The sequence below is a fragment of the Carica papaya genome, chromosome 5 (genome assembly GCF_054855325.1).
Source record: "Carica papaya isolate Zhongbai chromosome 5, ASM5485532v1, whole genome shotgun sequence".
Lineage (NCBI taxonomy): Eukaryota > Viridiplantae > Streptophyta > Magnoliopsida > Brassicales > Caricaceae > Carica > Carica papaya.
In genome coordinates, this window is record NC_142313.1 from 29,343,215 (window position 1) to 29,360,054 (window position 16,840).

The following is a 16,840-nucleotide window of genomic DNA, read 5'->3' on the forward strand; positions in this document are numbered from 1 at the left end:
TAAAGCACAGAATGAAACATGAGCAATCATACCAGCACCAATGCAACAGATTCTATCAGAACTCCGCAAATTAAGGATGCTTGGGCGAGAGTAGCACTAGGATGGGTGACCTCCTACGAAGTCCTTATATTTCACCAATTTTCTTAGGAAGTTCTCGTGTTGCACCCATTTTTTTGCAGATGAATTTTTCGACGATACGCGCGACTTGAATTATGGTCCTCAGGTTTATTCGCAAATGTGAGTCACGGCACCGTTGCATTTTACTTGATATTAGAACGAGCACGGGAGGTGCAGTACGCACGCACAAGGAAACAAATGACAGGAGGGGCAAGAAAGGAGAAGGAGTTTATGTATTTGCAGTGCAGAATTAAACGGGTGCGATCATACCAGCACAAATGCAACGGATCCCATCAGAACTCCGTAGTTAAGTGTGCTTTGGCGAAAGTAGTACAATGATGGGTTACCTCCTGGGAAGTTCTCGTGTTGCACCCATTTTCTTTTTTTCAGGTGTGCCGTTCGACGTTACGCGCGACTTTAATTATGGTCCGCAGATTTATTCGCAAATGTGAGTCACGGCGACGTGGAATTTTAATTGATATTTGAATAAGAACGAGAGGCGCAGTGCTGACGCACAAGGAAACAAATGACGGGAGTTTATGTATTTGTAGCGCGAAATTAAACGGGTGCGATCATACCAGCACTATTGCACCGGATCTCATCAGAACTCCGCAGTTAAGTGTGTTTGGGCGAGTGTAGTACTCGGATGGGTGACCTCTTGGGAAGTTCTCGTGTCGCACTACTTTTTTTTTCAGAGGGGTCATTCGACGTTACGAGCGACTGGAACTAGGGTCCACTGGTTTATACGCAAATGTGAGTCAAGAAGCAGGGGCATTTTAATCGATATTAGAACGAGAAGGAGAGATGCAGAGTGCACGCACAAGGAAACAAATGACGGGAGGGGGGATGAAGGGAGAAAAAGTGTATGTATTTGCAGCACAGAATGAAACATGAGCAATCATACAAGCACCAATGCAACGGATTCTATCAGAACTCCGCAAGTTAAGGGTGCTTGGGCGAGAGTAGCTCTAGGATTGGTGACCTCCTGCGAAGTCCTTATATTTCACCCATTTTCTTAGGAAGTCCTCGTGTTGCACCCATTTTTTTGCAGATGATTCTTTCGACGATACGCGCGACTTGAATTATGGTCATCAGGTTTATTGGCAAATCTGAGTCACGGCACCGTAGCATTTTACTTGATATTAGAACGAGCACGGGAGGTGCAGTGCGCACGCACAAGGAAACAAATAACGGGAGGGGGAAGAAAGGAGAAGGAGTTTATGTATTTGAAGCGCGGAATTAAACGGGTGCGATCATACCAGCACAAATGCAACGGAGCCCATCAGAACTCCGCAGTTAAGTGTACTTCGGCGAAAGTAGTACAATGATGGGTTACCTCCTGGGAAGTTCTCGTGTTGCACCCATTTTCTTTTTTTCAGATGTGCCGTTCGACGTTACGCGTGACTTTAATTATGGTCCGCAGATTTATTCGCAAATGTGAGTCACGGCGCCGTGGCATTTTACTTGATATTTGAACGAGAACGAGAGGTGCAGTGCACACGCACAAGGAAACAAATGACGGGAGGGGGAGGAAAGGAGAAGGAGTTTATGTATTTGCAGCGCGGAATTAAAGGGGTGCGATCATACCAGTACTAATGCACCGGATCCCATCAGAACTCCCCAGTTAAGTGCGCTTGGGCGAGAGTAGTACTCGGATGGGTGACCTCCTGGTAAGTCCTCGTGTCGCACCAATTTTTTTTCAGACGGGTCGTTCGACGTTACGCGCGACTGGAACTATGGTCTGTTGGTTTATACGCAAATGTGAGTCAAGAAGCAGGGGCATTTTAATCGATATTAGAACGAGATGGAGAGGTGCAGTGTGAACGCACAAGGAAACAATTGATGGGAGGGGGAGGGAAAGAGAAGGAGTGTATGTATTTTAAGCACGAAATGAAACAGGTGCGATCATAGCAGCACTAATGCAACGGATTCTATCAGAACTCCGTAGGTAAGGGTGCTTGGGCGAGAGTAGTACTAGCATGGGTTACCTCCTACGAAGTCCTTATATTTCACCCATTTTCTTGTGAAGTCCTCGTGTTGCACCCATTTTTTTGCAGATGATTCTTTCGACGTTACGCGTGACTTGAATTATGGTCCTCAGGTTTATTCGCATATGTGAGTCACGGCGCTGTAGCATTTTACTTGATATTAGAACGAGAACGGGAGGTGCAGTGCGCACGCACAAGGAAACAAATGACGGGTGGACGAAGAAAGGGGAATGAGTTTATGTATTTGCAGCGTAAAATCAAACAGTTGCGATCATACCAGCACTAATGCACCGGATCTCATCAAAACTCCGCATTTAAGTGTGCTTAGGCGAGAGTAGTACTCGGATGGGTGACCTCCTGGGAAGTCCTCGTTCGCACTAATTTTTTTTTTCAGACGGGTCGTTCAACGTTACGCGCGACTGGAACTAGGGTCCACTGGTTTATACGCAAATGTGAGTCAAGAAGCAGGGGCATTTTAATTGATATTAGAATGAGAAATAGAGATGCAGAGTGCACGCACAAGGAAACAAATGACGGGAGGGGGGATGGAGGGAGAAAAAGTTTATGTATTTGCAGCGCAGAATGAAACATGAGCAATCATCCAGCACCAATGCAACGGATTCTATCAGAACTCCGCAAGTTAAGGGTGCTTGGGCGAGAGTAGCTCTAGGATTGGTGACCTCCTGCGAAGTCCTTATATTTCACCCATTTTCTTGTGAAGTCCTCGTGTTGCACCCATTTTTTTGCAGATGATTCTTTCGACGTTACGCGCGACTTGAATTATGGTCCTCAGGTTTATTGGCAAATGTGAGTCACGGCGCTGTAGCATTTTACTTGATATTAGAACGAGCACGGGAGGTGCAGTGCTCACGCACAAGGAAACAAATGGCTGGAGGGGGAAGAAAGGAGAATGAGTTTATGTATTTGCAGCGCCAAATTAAACAGGCGCGATCATAACAGCACTAATGCACCGGATCCCATCAGAACTCCGTAGTTAAGTGTGCTTGGGCGAGATTAGTACTCGGATGGGTGACCTCCTTGGAAGTCCTCGTGTCGCACCAATTTTTTTTCAAACGGGTCGTTCGACGTTACGCGCTTCTGGAACTAGGGTCCGCTGGTTTATACGCAAATGTGAGTCAAGAAGTAGGGGCATTTTAATCGATATTAGAACAAGAATGAGAGGTGAAGTAGTTAAGTGTGAGTCACGACACTGTGGCATTTTACTTGATATTTGAACGAGAACGAGAGGTGCAGTGCGCACGCACAAGGAAACAAATGACGGGAGGGGGAATAAAGGAGAAGGAGTTTATGTATTTGCAGCGCGAAATTAAACTGGTGCGATCATACCAGCACTAATGCACCGGATCCCATCAGAACTCCGCAGATAAGTGTGCTTGGGCGAAAGTAGTACTCGGATGGGTGACCTCTTAGGAAGTCCTCGTGTCGCACTAATTTTTTTTTTCAGACGGGTCGTTCGACTTTACGCGCGACTGGAACTAGGGTCCACTGGTTTATACGCAAATGTGAGTCAAGAAGCAGGAGCATTTTAATCGATATTAGAACGAGAAGGAGAGATGCAGACTGCACGCACAAGGAAACAAATGACGGGAGGGGTGATGGAGGGAGAAAAAGTGTATGTATTTGCAGTGCAGAATGGAACATGAGCAATCATACCAGCACCAATGCAACGGATTCTATCAGAACTCCGCAAGTTAGGGGTGCTTGGGCGAGAGTAGCACTATGATGGGTGACCTCCTGCGAAGTCCTTATATTTCACCCATTTTCTTAGGAAGTCCTCGTGTTGCACCCATTTTTTTGCAGATGATTCTTTCGACGATATGCGCGACTTGAATTATGGTCCTCAGGTTTATTCGCAAATGTGAGTCAAGAAGCAGGGGCATATTAATCGATATTAGAACGAGAAAAAGAGGTGCAGTGTGAACGCACAAGGAAACAAATGATGGGAGGGGGGGGGAAGGAGAAGGAGTGTATGTATTTTCAGCACGAAATGAAACAGGTGCTATCATACCAGCACTAATGCAACAGATTCTATCAGAACTCCGTAGGTAAGGGTGCTTGGGCGAGAGTAGTACTAGCATGGGTTACCTCCTGCGAAGTCCTTATATTTCACCCATTTTCTTGTGAAGTCCTCGTGTCGCACCAATTTTTTTTCAGACGGGTCGTTCGACGTTACGGGCGTCTAGAACTAGGGTCCGCTGGTTTATACGCAAATGTGAGTCAAGAAGCAGGGGCATTTTAATCGATATTAGAACGAGAATGAGAGGTGAAGTGTGAATGCACAAGGAAACAAGTGACGGGAGGGGGAAGAAAGGAGAAGGAGTGTATGTATTTGCAGCGCGAAACTAAACAGGTGCGATCATACCAGCACTAAAACCCCGGATCCCATCAGAACTCCGCAGTTAAGTGTGCTTGGCGAGATTAGTACTCGGATGGTTGACCTCCTGGGAAGTCCTCGTGTCGCACCAATTTTTTTTCTGACGGGTCGTTCGACGTTACGCACGTCTGGAACTACGATCCGCTGGTTTATACGCAAATATGAGTCGAGAAGCAGGGGCATTTTAATCGAAATTAGAACGAGAATGAGAGGTAAAGTGTGAACGCACAAGGAAACAAATGACGGGAGGGGGAAGAAAGGAGAAGGAGTGTATGTATTTGTAGCGCAAAATTAAACAGGTGCGATCATACCAGCACTAAAGCTCTGGATCCCATCAGAACTCCGCAGTTAATTGTGCTTGGGCGAGGGTAGTACTTGGATGGGTGACCACTTGGGAAGCCCTCGTGTTGCACCTATTTTTTTTCGAATTCGTTGTTCAACGTTACGCGCGAATGAAATTATAAACCGCTGGTTCATTTGCAAAAATGAGTCATGGTGCCGGGGAATATTACTTGATATTAGAACGAGAAAGAGAGATGCAGAGTGCATGCACAAGAAAACAAATGACGGGAGGGGGGATGGGAGGAGAAAGAGTGTATGTATTTGCAGTGCAGAATGAAACATGAGGGATCATACCAGCACTAATGCAACGAATTCTATCAGAACTCCGCAGTTAAGGGTGCTTGGGCGAGAAAAGTACTCGGATGGGTGACCTCCTGCGAAGTCCTTATATTTCACCCATTTTCTTGGGAGGTCCTCGTGTTGCACCCATCTTTTTGCAGATGATTCTTTCGACGTTATGCGCGACTTGATTTATGGTCCGCAGGTTTATTCGCAAATGTGAGTCACGGCGCCGTGGCATTTTACTCTATATTAGAACGAGTACGGGAGGTGCAGTGCGCACGCACAAGGAAACAAATTACGGGAGGAGGAAGAAAAGAGAAGGAGTGTATGTATTTGAAGCGCAAAATTAAACAAGTGGCATCATACCAGCACTAATGCACTGGATCCCATCAGAACTCTGTAGTTAAGTGTGCTTGGGCGAGAGTAGTACTAGGATGGGTGACCTCCTGCGAAGTCCTTATATTTCACCCATTTTCTTAGGAAGTCCTCGTGTTGTACCTTTTTTTTTGCAGATGATTCTTTCGACGATACGCGCGACTTGAATTATGGTCCTCAGGTTTATTCGCAAATGTGAGTCACGGCACCGTAGCATTTTACTTGACATTAGAACGAGCACGGGAGGTGCAGTGCGCACGCACAAGGAAACAAATGACGGGAGGGGGAAGAAAGGAGAAGGAGTTTATGTATCTGCAGCGCGAAATTAAACGGGTGCGATCATACCAGCACTAATGCACCGGATCCCATCAGAACTCCGCAGTTAAGTGAGTTTGGGCGAGAGTAGTACTCGGATTGGTGACCTCCTGGGAAGTCCTCGTATCGCACCAATTTTATTTCAGACGGGTCGTTCGACGTTACGCGCGACTGGAACTAGGGTCCACTGGTTTATACGCAAATGTGAGTCAAGAAGCAGGGGCATCTTAATCCATATTAGAACGAGAAGGAGAGGTGCAGTGTGAACGCACAAGGAAATAATTGATGGGAGGGGGAGGGAAGGAGAAGGAGTGTATTTATTTTCAGCACGAAATGAAACAGGTGTGATCATAGCAGCACTAATGCAACGGATTCTATCAGAACTCCGTAGGTAAGGGTGCTTGGGGGAGAGTAGTACTAGCATGGGTTACCTCCTGCGAAGTCCTTATATTTCACCCATTTTCTTGTGAAGTCCTCGTGTAACACCCACTTTTTTGCAGATGATTCTTTCAACGTTAAGCGCGACTTGAATTATGGTCCTCAGGATTATTCGTAAATGTGAGTCACGGCGCTGTAGCATTTTACTTGATATTAGAACAAGAACGGGAGGTGCAGTGCGCACGCACAAGGAAACAAATGACGGGAGGGGGAAGAAAGGGGAATGAGTTTATGTATTTGCAGCCCGAAATTAAACAGGTGCGATCATACCAGCACTAATGCAGCGAATCCCATCATAAATCTGCAGTGAAGTTTGCTTGGGGGAGATTAGTACTCGGATGGGTGACCTCCTAGGAAGTCCTCGTGTCACACCAATTTTTTTTCAGACATGTCATTCGACGTTACGCGCATCTGGAACTAGGGTCCGCTGGTTTATACGCAAATGTGAGTCAAGAAGCAGGGGCATTTTAATCGATATTAGAATGAGAATGAGAGCTGAAGTGTGAACGCACAAGGAAACAAATGACGGGAGGGGGAAGAAAGGAGAAGGAGTGTATGTATTTGTAGCGCAAAATTAAACAGGTGCGATCATACCAGCACTAAAGCTCTGGATCCCATCAGAACTCCGCAGTTAATTGTGCTTGGGCGAGGGTAGTACTTGGATGGGTGACCACTTGGGAAGCCCTCGTGTTGCACCTATTTTTTTTCGAATTCGTTGTTCAACGTTACGCGCGAATGAAATTATAAACCGCTGGTTCATTTGCAAAAATGAGTCATGGTGCCGGGGAATATTACTTGATATTAGAACGAGAAAGAGAGATGCAGAGTGCATGCACAAGAAAACAAATGACGGGAGGGGGGATGGGAGGAGAAAGAGTGTATGTATTTGCAGTGCAGAATGAAACATGAGGGATCATACCAGCACTAATGCAACGAATTCTATCAGAACTCCGCAGTTAAGGGTGCTTGGGCGAGAAAAGTACTCGGATGGGTGACCTCCTGCGAAGTCCTTATATTTCACCCATTTTCTTGGGAGGTCCTCGTGTTGCACCCATCTTTTTGCAGATGATTCTTTCGACGTTATGCGCGACTTGATTTATGGTCCGCAGGTTTATTCGCAAATGTGAGTCACGGCGCCGTGGCATTTTACTCTATATTAGAACGAGTACGGGAGGTGCAGTGCGCACGCACAAGGAAACAAATTACGGGAGGAGGAAGAAAAGAGAAGGAGTGTATGTATTTGAAGCGCAAAATTAAACAAGTGGCATCATACCAGCACTAATGCACTGGATCCCATCAGAACTCTGTAGTTAAGTGTGCTTGGGCGAGAGTAGTACTAGGATGGGTGACCTCCTGCGAAGTCCTTATATTTCACCCATTTTCTTAGGAAGTCCTCGTGTTGTACCTTTTTTTTTGCAGATGATTCTTTCGACGATACGCGTGACTTGAATTATGGTCCTCAGGTTTATTCGCAAATGTGAGTCACGGCACCGTAGCATTTTACTTGACATTAGAACGAGCACGGGAGGTGCAGTGCGCACGCACAAGGAAACAAATGACGGGAGGGGGAAGAAAGGAGAAGGAGTTTATGTATCTGCAGCACGAAATTAAACGGGTGCGATCATACCAGCACTAATGCACCGGATCCCATCAGAACTCCGCAGTTAAGTGAGTTTGGGCGAGAGTAGTACTCGGATTGGTGACCTCCTGGGAAGTCCTCGTATCGCACCAATTTTATTTCAGACGGGTCGTTCGACGTTACGCGCGACTGGAACTAGGGTCCACTGGTTTATACGCAAATGTTAGTCAAGAAGCAGTGGCATCTTAATCCATATTAGAACGAGAAGGAGAGGTGCATTGTGAACGCACAAGGAAATAATTGATGGGAGGGGGAGGGAAGGAGAAGGAGTGTATTTATTTTCAGCACGAAATGAAACAGGTGTGATCATAGCAGCACTAATGCAACGGATTCTATCAGAACTCCGTAGGTAAGGGTGCTTGGGGGAGAGTAGTACTAGCATGGGTTACCTCCTGCGAAGTCCTTATATTTCACCCATTTTCTTGTGAAGTCCTCGTGTAACACCCACTTTTTTGCAGATGATTCTTTCAACGTTAAGCGCGACTTGAATTATGGTCCTCAGGATTATTCGTAAATGTGAGTCACGGCGCTGTAGCATTTTACTTGATATTAGAACAAGAATGGGAGGTGCAGTGCGCACGCACAAGGAAACAAATGACGGGAGGGGGAAGAAAGGGGAATGAGTTTATGTATTTGCAGCCCGAAATTAAACAGGTGCGATCATACCAGCACTAATGCAGCGAATCCCATCATAAATCTGCAGTGAAGTTTGCTTGGGGGAGATTAGTACTCGGATGGGTGACCTCCTAGGAAGTCCTCGTGTCACACCAATTTTTTTTCAGACATGTCATTCGACGTTACGCGCGTCTGGAACTAGGGTCCGCTGGTTTATACGCAAATGTGAGTCAAGAAGCAGGGGCATTTTAATCGATATTAGAATGAGAATGAGAGCTGAAGTGTGAACGCACAAGGAAACAAATGACGGGAGGGGGAAGAAAGGAGAAGGAGTGTATGTATTTGCAGCGCGAAATTAAACAGGTGCGATCTTACCAGCACTAAAGCCTCGGATCCCATCAGAACTCCGCAGTTAGGTGTGCTTGGGCGAGAGTAGTACTCGGATGGGTGACCACTTGGGAAGCCCTCGTCTTGCACCTATTTTTTTTCGGATGGGTTGTTCGATGTTAGGTGCGAATGGAATTATAAACTGCTGGTTCATTTGCAAAGGTGAGTCACGGTGCCGGGGCATATTACTTGATATTAGAACGAGAAAGAGAGATGCAGAGTGCACACACAAGGAAACAAATGCCGGGAGGGGGAAGAAAGGAGAAGGAGTTTATGTATTTGCAGCGCGAAATTAATCAGTTGCGATCATACCAGCACTAATGCAACAGATCCCATCATAACTCCGCAGTTAAGTGTGTTTGGGCGAGAGTAGTACTCGGATGGGTGACCACTTGGGAAGTCCTCATGTTGCACCCATTTTTTTGCAGATGATTCTTTCCACGTTACGTGCGACTTGAATTATGGTCCTCAGGTTTATTCGCAAATGTGAGTCACAGCGGTGTAGCATTTTACTTGATATTAGAACGAGAATGGGAGGTGCAGTGCGCACGCACAATGAAACAAATGACAGGAGGGGGAAGAAAGGGGAATGAGTTTATGTATTTGCAGCGCAAAATTAAACAGGTGCGATCATACCAGCACTAATGCACCGGATCCCATCAGAACTCCGAAGTGAAGTGTGCTTGGGCGAGAGTAGTACTCGGATGTGTGACCTCTTGGGAAGTCCTCGTATCGTAACAATTTTTTTTCAGAGGGGTCGTTCAACGTTACGCGCGACTGGAACTATGGTCCGCTGGTTTATACGCAAATGTAAGTCGAGAATCAGGGGCATTTTAATTGATATTAGAACGAGAAGGAGATGTGCAGTGTGAACGCACAAGGAAACAAATGATGGGAGGGGGGTAGGGAAGAAGGAGTGTATGTATTTTCAGCACGAAATTAAACAGGTGCGGTCACACCAGCACAAATGCACCGGATCCCATCATAACTCCGCAATTAAGTGTGCTTTGGCGAAAGTAGTACAATGATGGGTTACCTCATGGGAAGTTCTCGTGTTGCACCCATTTTCTTTTTTTCAAATGTGCCGTTCGACGTTACGCGCGACTTTAATTATGGTCCGCAGATTTATTCGCAAATGTGAGTCACGGCGCCGTGGTATTTTACTTGATATTTGAACGAGAACGTGAGGTGCAGTGCGCACGCACAAGGAAATAAATGACGGGTGCTTGGGCGAGAGTAGCACTAGGATGGGTGACTTCCTGCGAAGTCCTTATATTTCACCCATTTTCTTAGGAAGTCCTCGTGTTGTACCTTTTTTTTTGCAGATGATTCTTTCGACGATACGCGCGACTTGAATTATGGTCCACAGGTTTATTCGCAAATGTGAGTCACGGCACCGTAGCATTTTACTTGACATTAGAACGAGCACGGGAGGTGCAGTGCGCACGCACAAGGAAACAAATGACGGGAGGGGGAAGAAAGGAGAAGGAGTTTATGTATCTGCAGCGCGAAATTAAACGGGTGCGATCATACCAGCACTAATGCACCGGATCCCATCAGAACTCCGCAGTTAAGTGAGTTTGGGCGAGAGTAGTACTCGGATGGGTGACCTCCTGGGAAGTCTTCGTGTCGCACCAATTTTATTTCAAACGGGTCGTTCGACGTTACACGCGACTGGAACTAGAGTCCACTGGTTTATACGCAAATGTGAGTCAAGAATCAGGGGCATTTTAATCGATATTAGAACGAGAAGGAGAGGTGCAGTGTGAACGCACAAGGAAACAAATGATGGGAGGGGGGGAGGGAAGAAGGAGTGTATGTATTTTCAGCACGAAATTAAACAGGTGCGGTCACACCAGCACAAAAGCACCGGATCCCATCAGAACTCCGTAGTTAAGTGTGCTTTGGCGAACGTAGTACAATGATGGGTTACCTCCTGGGAAGTTATCGTGTTGCACCCATTTTTTTTTTTCAAATGTGCCGTTCGACGTTACGCGCGACTTGAATTATGGTCCTCAGGTTTATTCGCAAATGTGAGTCACGGCGCCGTGGTATTTTACTTGATATTAGAACGAGAACGGAAGGTGCAGTGCGCACGCACAAGGAAATAAATGACGGGAGGGGGAAGAAAGGGGAATGAGTTTATGTATTTTCAGCGCGAAATTAAACAGTTGCGATCATACCAGCACTAATGCACCGGATCCCATTTGAACTCCGCAGTGAAGTGTGCTTGGGCGAGATTAGTACTCGGATGGGTGACCTCCTGGGAAGTCCTCGTGTCGCACAAGTTTTTTTTCAGACGGGTCGTTCGACGTTACTCGCGTCTGGAACTAGGGTCCGCTGGTTTATACGCAAATGTGAGTCAAGAAGCAGAGGCATTTTAATCGATATTAGAACGAGAATGAGAGGTGAATTGTGAACGCATAAGGAAACAAATGATGGGAGGGGGGGAGGGAAGAAGGAGTGTATGTATTTTCAGCACGAAATTAAATAGGTGCGGTCACACCAGCACAAATGCATCGGATCCCATCAGAACTCCGCAGTTAAGTGTGCTTTGGCGAAAGTAGTACAATGATGGGTTACCTCATGGGAAGTTCTCGTGTTGCACCCATTTTCTTTTTTTCAAATGTGTCGTTCGACGTTACGCGCGACTTTAATTATGGTCCGCAGATTTATTCGCAAATGTGAGTCACAGCGCCGTGGTATTTTACTTGATATTTGAACGAGAACGTGAGGTGCAGTGCGCACGCACAAGGAAATAAATGACGGGTGCTTGGGCGAGAGTAGCAATAGGATGGGTGACTTCCTGCGAAGTCCTTATATTTCACCCATTTTCTTAGGAAGTCCTCGTGTTGTACCTTTTTTTTTGCAGATGATTCTTTCGACGATACGCGCGACTTGAATTATGGTCCATAGGTTTATTCGCAAATGTGAGTCACGGCACCGTAGCATTTTACTTGACATTAGAACGAGCACGGGAGGTGCAGTGTGCACGCACAAGGAAACAAATGACGGGAGGGGGAAGAAAGGAGAAGGAGTTTATGTATCTGCAGCGCGAAATTAAACGGGTGCGATCATACCAGCACTAATGCACCGGATCCCATCAGAACTCCGCAGTTAAGTGAGTTTGGGCGAGAGTAGTACTCGGATGGGTGACCTCCTGGGAAGTCTTCGTGTCGCACCAATTTTATTTCAAATGGGTTGTTCGACGTTACACGCGACTGGAACTAGAGTCCACTGGTTTATACGCAAATGTGAGTAAAGAATCAGGGGCATTTTAATCGATATTAGAACGAGAATGAGAGGTGCAGTGTGAACGCACAAGGAAACAAATGATGGGAGTGGGGGAGGGAAGAAGGAGTGTATGTATTTTCAGCACGAAATTAAACAGGTGCGGTCACACCAGCACAAAAGCACCGGATCCCATCAGAACTCCGTAGTTAAGTGTGCTTTGGCGAACGTAGTACAATGATGGGTTACCTCCTGGGAAGTTATCGTGTTGCACCCTTTTTTTTTTTTCAAATGTGCCGTTCGACGTTACGCGCGACTTAAATTATGGTCCTCAGGTTTATTCGCAAATGTGAGTCACGGCACCGTGGTATTTTACTTGATATTAGAACGAGAACGGAAGGTGCAGTGCGCACGCAAAAGGAAATAAATGACGGGAGGGAGAAGAAAGGGGAATGAGTTTATGTATTTGCAGCGCGAAATTAAACAGTTGCGATCATACCAGCACTAATGCACCGGATCCCATTTGAACTCCGCAGTGAAGTGTGCTTGGGCGAGATTAGTACTCGGATGGGTGACCTCCTGGGAAGTCCTCGTGTCGCACAAGTTTTTTTTCAGACGGGTCGTTCGACGTTACTTGCGTCTGGATCTAGGGTCCGCTGGTTTATACGCAAATGTGAGTCAAGAAGCAGAGGCATTTTAATCGATATTAGAACGAGAATGAGAGGTGAAGTGTGAACGCACAAGGAAACAAATGATGGGAGGGGGGGAGGGAAGAAGGAGTGTATGTATTTTCAGCAAGAAATTAAACAGGTGCGGTCACACCAGCACAAATGCATCGGATCCCATCAGAACTCCGCAGTTAAGTGTGCTTTGGCGAAAGTAGTACAATGATGGGTTACCTCCTGGGATGTTCTCGTGTTGCACCCATTTTCTTTTTTTCAGATGTCGAACGACCCGTCTGAAAAAAAAATTGGTGCGACACGAGGACTTCCCAGGAGGTCACCCATCCGAGTACTACTCTCGCCCAAGCACACTTAACTGCGGAGTTATGATGGGATCCGATGCGTAAGTGGTGGTATGATCGCATCCATTTAATTCCGCGCTGCAAATACATAAACTCCTTCTCCTTTCTTCCCCCTCCCGTCATTTGTTTCCTTGTGCGTGCGCACTGCACCTCTCCTGCTCCTTCTAATATAAAGTAAAATGCTACGGTGCCGTGACTCACATTTGCGGATAAACCTGAGGACCATAATTCAAGTCGCGCGTACTACTCTCGCCCAAGCACACTTAACTGCAGAGTTCTGATGGGATCCAGTGCATTAGTGCTGGTATGATACCACTTGTTTAATTTTGCGCTTCAAATACATACACTCCTTCTCTTTTCTTCATCCTCCCGTCATTTGTTTCCTTGTGCGTCCGCACTGCACCTCCCGTACTCGTTCTAATATCAAGTAAAATGCCACGGCGCCGTGACTCAAATTTGCGAATAAACATTAGGACCATAAATCAAGTCGCGCGTAACGTCGAAAGAATCATCTGCAAAAAGATGGGTGCAACACGAGGACCTCCCAAGAAAATGGGTGAAATATAAGGACTTCGCAGGAGGTCACCCATCCGAGTACTTTTCTCGCCCAAGCACCCTTAACTGCGGAGTTCTGATAGAATCCGTTGCATTAGTGCTGGTACGATCCCTCATGTTTCATTCTGCACTGCAAATACATACACTCTTTCTCCTTCCATCCCCCCTCCCGTCATTTATTTCCTTGTGCGTGCACTCTGCATCTCTCTTTCTCGTTCTAATATCAAGTAATATGCCCCGACACCGTGACTCACCTTTGCAAATAAACCAGCGGTTTATAATTTCATTCGCGCGTAACGTCGAACAACCCATCCGAAACAAAATAGGTGCAACACGAGGGCTTCCCAGGTGGTCACCCATCTGAGTACTACCCTCACCCAAGCACACTTAACTGCGGAGTTCTGATGGGATCTGGAGCTTTAGTGCTGGTATGATCACACCTCTTTAAATTCGCACTGCAAATACATACACTCCTTCTCCTTTCTTCCCCCTCCCGTCATTTGTTTCCTTGTGCGTTCACACTTCACCTCTCATTCTCGTTCCAATATCAAGTAAAATACTACGGTGCCGTAACTCACATTTGCGAATAATGGGTGCAACACGAGAACTTCCCACGAGGTAACCCATCATTGTACTACTTTCACCAAAGCACACTTAACTGCGGAGTTCTGATGGGATCCGGTGCATTTGTGCTGGTATGATCGCACCTGTTAAATTTTGCGCTGCAAATACATAAACTCATTCCCCTTTCTTCCTCCTCCCGTCATTTGTTCCCTTGTGCGTGCACTCTGCATCCATCCTTCTCGTTCTAATATCGATCAAAATGCCCTTGCTTCTTGACTCACATTTGCGTATAAACCAGTGGACCCTAGTTCCAGTCGCGCGTAACGTCGAACGACCCGTCTGAAAAAAAATTAGTGCGACACGAGGACTTCCCAGGAGGTCACCCATCCGAGTACTACTCTCGCCCAAGCACACTTAGCTGCGGAGTTCTGATGGGATCCGGTGCATTAGTGCTGGTATGATCGCACCTGTTTAATTTCGCGCTGCAAATACATAAATTCTATCTCCTTCCTTCCCCCTCCCGTCATTTGTTTCCAAGTGCGTGCGCACTGCACCTCTCGTTCTCGTTCAAATATCAAGTACAATGCCACGGCGCCGTGACTCACATTTGCGAATAAATCTGCGGACCATAATTAAAGTCGCGCGTAACGTCGAACGGCACATCTGAAAAAAAGAAAATGGGTGCAACACGAGAACTTCCCACGAGGTAACCCATCATTGTACTACTTTCACCAAAGCACACTTAACTGCGGGGTTCTGATGGGATCCGGTGCATTTGTGCTGGTATGATCGCACCTGTTAAATTTTGCGCTGCAAATACATAAACTCATTCCCCTTTCTTCCTCCTCCCGTCATTTGTTCCCTTGTGCGTGCACTCTGCATCCATCCTTCTCGTTCTAATATCGATCAAAATGCCCTTGCTTCTTGACTCACATTTGCGTATAAACCAGTGGACCCTAGTTCCAGTCGCGCGTAACGTCGAACGACCCGTCTGAAAAAAAAATTAGTGCGACACGAGGACTTCCCAGGAGGTCACCCATTCGAGTACTACTCTCGCCCAAGCACACTTAACTGCGGAGTTCTGATGGAATCCGGTGCATTAGTGCTGGTATGATCGCACCTGTTTAATTTCGCGCTGCAAATACAGAAATTCTATCTCCTTCCTTCCCCCTCCCGTCATTTGTTTCCAAGTGCGTCCTCTCGTTCTCGTTCAAATATCAAGTACAATGCCACGGCGCCGTGACTCACATTTGCGAATAAATCTGCGGACCATAATTAAAATCGCGCGTAACGTCGAACGGCACATCTGAAAAAAAGAAAATGGGTGCAACACGAGAACTTCCCACGAGGTAACCCATCATTGTACTACTTTCACCAAAGCACACTTAACTGCGGGGTTCTGATGGGATCCGGTGCATTTGTGCTGGTATGATCGCACCTGTTAAATTTTGCGCTGTAAATACATAAACTCATTCCCCTTTCTTCCTCCTCCCGTCATTTGTTCCCTTGTGCGTGCACTCTGCATCCATCCTTCTCGTTCTAATATCGATCAAAATGCCCTTGCTACTTGACTCACATTTGCGTATAAACCAGTGGACCCTAGTTCCAGTCGCGCGTAACGTCAAACGACCCGTCTGAAAAAAAAATTAGTGCGACACGAGGACTTCCAAGGAGGTCACCCATCCGAGTACTACTCTCGCCCAAGCACACTTAACTGCGGAGTTCTGATGGGATTCGGTGCATTAGTGCTGGTATAATCGCACCTGTTTAATTTTGCGCTGCAAATACATAAATTCTATCTCCTTCCTTCCCCCTCCCGTCATTTGTTTCCAAGTGCGTGCGCACTGCACGTTCAAATATCAAGTACAATGCCACGGAGCCGTGACTCACATTTGCGAATAAATCTGCGGACCATAATTAAAGTCGCGCGTAACGTCGAACGGCACATCTGAAAAAAAGAAAATGGGTGCAACACGAGAACTTCCCACGAGGTAACCCATCATTGTACTACTTTCACCAAAGCACACTTAACTGCGGGGTTCTGATGGGATCCGGTGCATTTGTGCTGGTATGATCGCACCTGTTAAATTTTGCGCTGCAAATACATAAACTCATTCACCTTTCTTCCTCCTCCCGTCATTTGTTCCCTTGTGCGTGCACTCTGCATCCATCCTTCTCGTTCTAATATCGATCAAAATGCCCTTGCTTCTTGACTCACATTTGCGTATAAACCAGTGGACCCTAGTTCCAGTCGCGCGTAACGTCGAACGACCCGTCTGAAAAAAAAATTAGTGCGACACGAGGACTTCCCAGGAGGTCACCTATCCGAGTACTACTCTCGCCCAAGCACACTTAACTGCGGAGTTCTGATGGGATCCGGTGCATTAGTGCTGGTATGATCGCACCTGTTTAATTTCGCGCTGCAAATACACAAATTCTATCTCCTTCCTTCCCCCTCCCGTCATTTGTTTCCAAGTGCGTGCGCACTGCACGTTCAAATATCAAGTACAATGCCACGGCGCCGTGACTCACATTTGCGAATAAATCTGCGGACCATAATTAAAGTCGCGCGT

General features: G+C 46.5%; 7 non-coding genes and 29 pseudogenes across 7 annotated transcripts; 26 read left to right on the forward strand and 10 right to left on the reverse strand.

Moving 5' to 3' along the window:
* Window positions 1-373: 373 nt before the first annotated feature.
* LOC148260669 (5S ribosomal RNA) lies at window positions 374-492 on the forward strand (annotated as a pseudogene).
* Window positions 493-681: 189 nt separating this feature from the next.
* On the forward strand, window positions 682-800 carry LOC148260670 (5S ribosomal RNA). Its single transcript, XR_015820495.1, has one exon. It is a non-coding gene; the product is annotated as a 5S ribosomal RNA (ribosomal RNA).
* Window positions 801-1,362: 562 nt separating this feature from the next.
* LOC148260671 (5S ribosomal RNA) lies at window positions 1,363-1,481 on the forward strand (annotated as a pseudogene).
* A 209-nt stretch (window positions 1,482-1,690) lies between these two features.
* LOC148260672 (5S ribosomal RNA) lies at window positions 1,691-1,809 on the forward strand (annotated as a pseudogene).
* A 559-nt stretch (window positions 1,810-2,368) lies between these two features.
* LOC148260673 (5S ribosomal RNA) lies at window positions 2,369-2,486 on the forward strand (annotated as a pseudogene).
* A 562-nt stretch (window positions 2,487-3,048) lies between these two features.
* Window positions 3,049-3,167, forward strand: LOC148260674 (5S ribosomal RNA; annotated as a pseudogene).
* A 271-nt stretch (window positions 3,168-3,438) lies between these two features.
* On the forward strand, window positions 3,439-3,557 carry LOC148260675 (5S ribosomal RNA; annotated as a pseudogene).
* A 917-nt stretch (window positions 3,558-4,474) lies between these two features.
* On the forward strand, window positions 4,475-4,592 carry LOC148260676 (5S ribosomal RNA; annotated as a pseudogene).
* Window positions 4,593-4,797: 205 nt separating this feature from the next.
* Window positions 4,798-4,916, forward strand: LOC148260677 (5S ribosomal RNA). The gene has a single exon (XR_015821033.1). It is a non-coding gene; the product is annotated as a 5S ribosomal RNA (ribosomal RNA).
* Window positions 4,917-5,476: 560 nt separating this feature from the next.
* On the forward strand, window positions 5,477-5,595 carry LOC148260678 (5S ribosomal RNA; annotated as a pseudogene).
* Window positions 5,596-5,830: 235 nt separating this feature from the next.
* On the forward strand, window positions 5,831-5,949 carry LOC148260679 (5S ribosomal RNA; annotated as a pseudogene).
* Window positions 5,950-6,832: 883 nt separating this feature from the next.
* On the forward strand, window positions 6,833-6,951 carry LOC148260680 (5S ribosomal RNA). The gene has a single exon (XR_015821036.1). It is a non-coding gene; the product is annotated as a 5S ribosomal RNA (ribosomal RNA).
* A 560-nt stretch (window positions 6,952-7,511) lies between these two features.
* LOC148260681 (5S ribosomal RNA) lies at window positions 7,512-7,630 on the forward strand (annotated as a pseudogene).
* A 235-nt stretch (window positions 7,631-7,865) lies between these two features.
* Window positions 7,866-7,984, forward strand: LOC148260682 (5S ribosomal RNA; annotated as a pseudogene).
* Window positions 7,985-8,867: 883 nt separating this feature from the next.
* LOC148260683 (5S ribosomal RNA) lies at window positions 8,868-8,986 on the forward strand (annotated as a pseudogene).
* A 205-nt stretch (window positions 8,987-9,191) lies between these two features.
* LOC148260684 (5S ribosomal RNA) lies at window positions 9,192-9,310 on the forward strand (annotated as a pseudogene).
* Window positions 9,311-9,515: 205 nt separating this feature from the next.
* On the forward strand, window positions 9,516-9,634 carry LOC148260685 (5S ribosomal RNA; annotated as a pseudogene).
* A 204-nt stretch (window positions 9,635-9,838) lies between these two features.
* Window positions 9,839-9,957, forward strand: LOC148260686 (5S ribosomal RNA; annotated as a pseudogene).
* Window positions 9,958-10,412: 455 nt separating this feature from the next.
* LOC148260687 (5S ribosomal RNA) lies at window positions 10,413-10,531 on the forward strand (annotated as a pseudogene).
* A 204-nt stretch (window positions 10,532-10,735) lies between these two features.
* LOC148260688 (5S ribosomal RNA) lies at window positions 10,736-10,854 on the forward strand (annotated as a pseudogene).
* A 208-nt stretch (window positions 10,855-11,062) lies between these two features.
* On the forward strand, window positions 11,063-11,181 carry LOC148260689 (5S ribosomal RNA; annotated as a pseudogene).
* A 204-nt stretch (window positions 11,182-11,385) lies between these two features.
* Window positions 11,386-11,504, forward strand: LOC148260690 (5S ribosomal RNA; annotated as a pseudogene).
* Window positions 11,505-11,959: 455 nt separating this feature from the next.
* On the forward strand, window positions 11,960-12,078 carry LOC148260691 (5S ribosomal RNA; annotated as a pseudogene).
* Window positions 12,079-12,282: 204 nt separating this feature from the next.
* On the forward strand, window positions 12,283-12,401 carry LOC148260692 (5S ribosomal RNA; annotated as a pseudogene).
* Window positions 12,402-12,609: 208 nt separating this feature from the next.
* Window positions 12,610-12,728, forward strand: LOC148260693 (5S ribosomal RNA; annotated as a pseudogene).
* A 204-nt stretch (window positions 12,729-12,932) lies between these two features.
* LOC148260694 (5S ribosomal RNA) lies at window positions 12,933-13,051 on the forward strand (annotated as a pseudogene).
* Window positions 13,052-13,094: 43 nt separating this feature from the next.
* Window positions 13,095-13,213, reverse strand: LOC148260695 (5S ribosomal RNA; annotated as a pseudogene).
* An 813-nt stretch (window positions 13,214-14,026) lies between these two features.
* Window positions 14,027-14,145, reverse strand: LOC148260696 (5S ribosomal RNA). Its single transcript, XR_015820436.1, has one exon. It is a non-coding gene; the product is annotated as a 5S ribosomal RNA (ribosomal RNA).
* Window positions 14,146-14,293: 148 nt separating this feature from the next.
* On the reverse strand, window positions 14,294-14,412 carry LOC148260697 (5S ribosomal RNA; annotated as a pseudogene).
* A 205-nt stretch (window positions 14,413-14,617) lies between these two features.
* LOC148260698 (5S ribosomal RNA) lies at window positions 14,618-14,736 on the reverse strand. Its single transcript, XR_015820802.1, has one exon. It is a non-coding gene; the product is annotated as a 5S ribosomal RNA (ribosomal RNA).
* A 209-nt stretch (window positions 14,737-14,945) lies between these two features.
* Window positions 14,946-15,064, reverse strand: LOC148260699 (5S ribosomal RNA; annotated as a pseudogene).
* A 206-nt stretch (window positions 15,065-15,270) lies between these two features.
* On the reverse strand, window positions 15,271-15,389 carry LOC148260700 (5S ribosomal RNA). Its single transcript, XR_015820070.1, has one exon. It is a non-coding gene; the product is annotated as a 5S ribosomal RNA (ribosomal RNA).
* A 199-nt stretch (window positions 15,390-15,588) lies between these two features.
* Window positions 15,589-15,707, reverse strand: LOC148260701 (5S ribosomal RNA; annotated as a pseudogene).
* Window positions 15,708-15,913: 206 nt separating this feature from the next.
* Window positions 15,914-16,032, reverse strand: LOC148260702 (5S ribosomal RNA; annotated as a pseudogene).
* A 198-nt stretch (window positions 16,033-16,230) lies between these two features.
* Window positions 16,231-16,349, reverse strand: LOC148260703 (5S ribosomal RNA; annotated as a pseudogene).
* A 206-nt stretch (window positions 16,350-16,555) lies between these two features.
* On the reverse strand, window positions 16,556-16,674 carry LOC148260704 (5S ribosomal RNA). Its single transcript, XR_015820082.1, has one exon. It is a non-coding gene; the product is annotated as a 5S ribosomal RNA (ribosomal RNA).
* Between the last annotated feature and the right edge of the window lie 166 nt (window positions 16,675-16,840).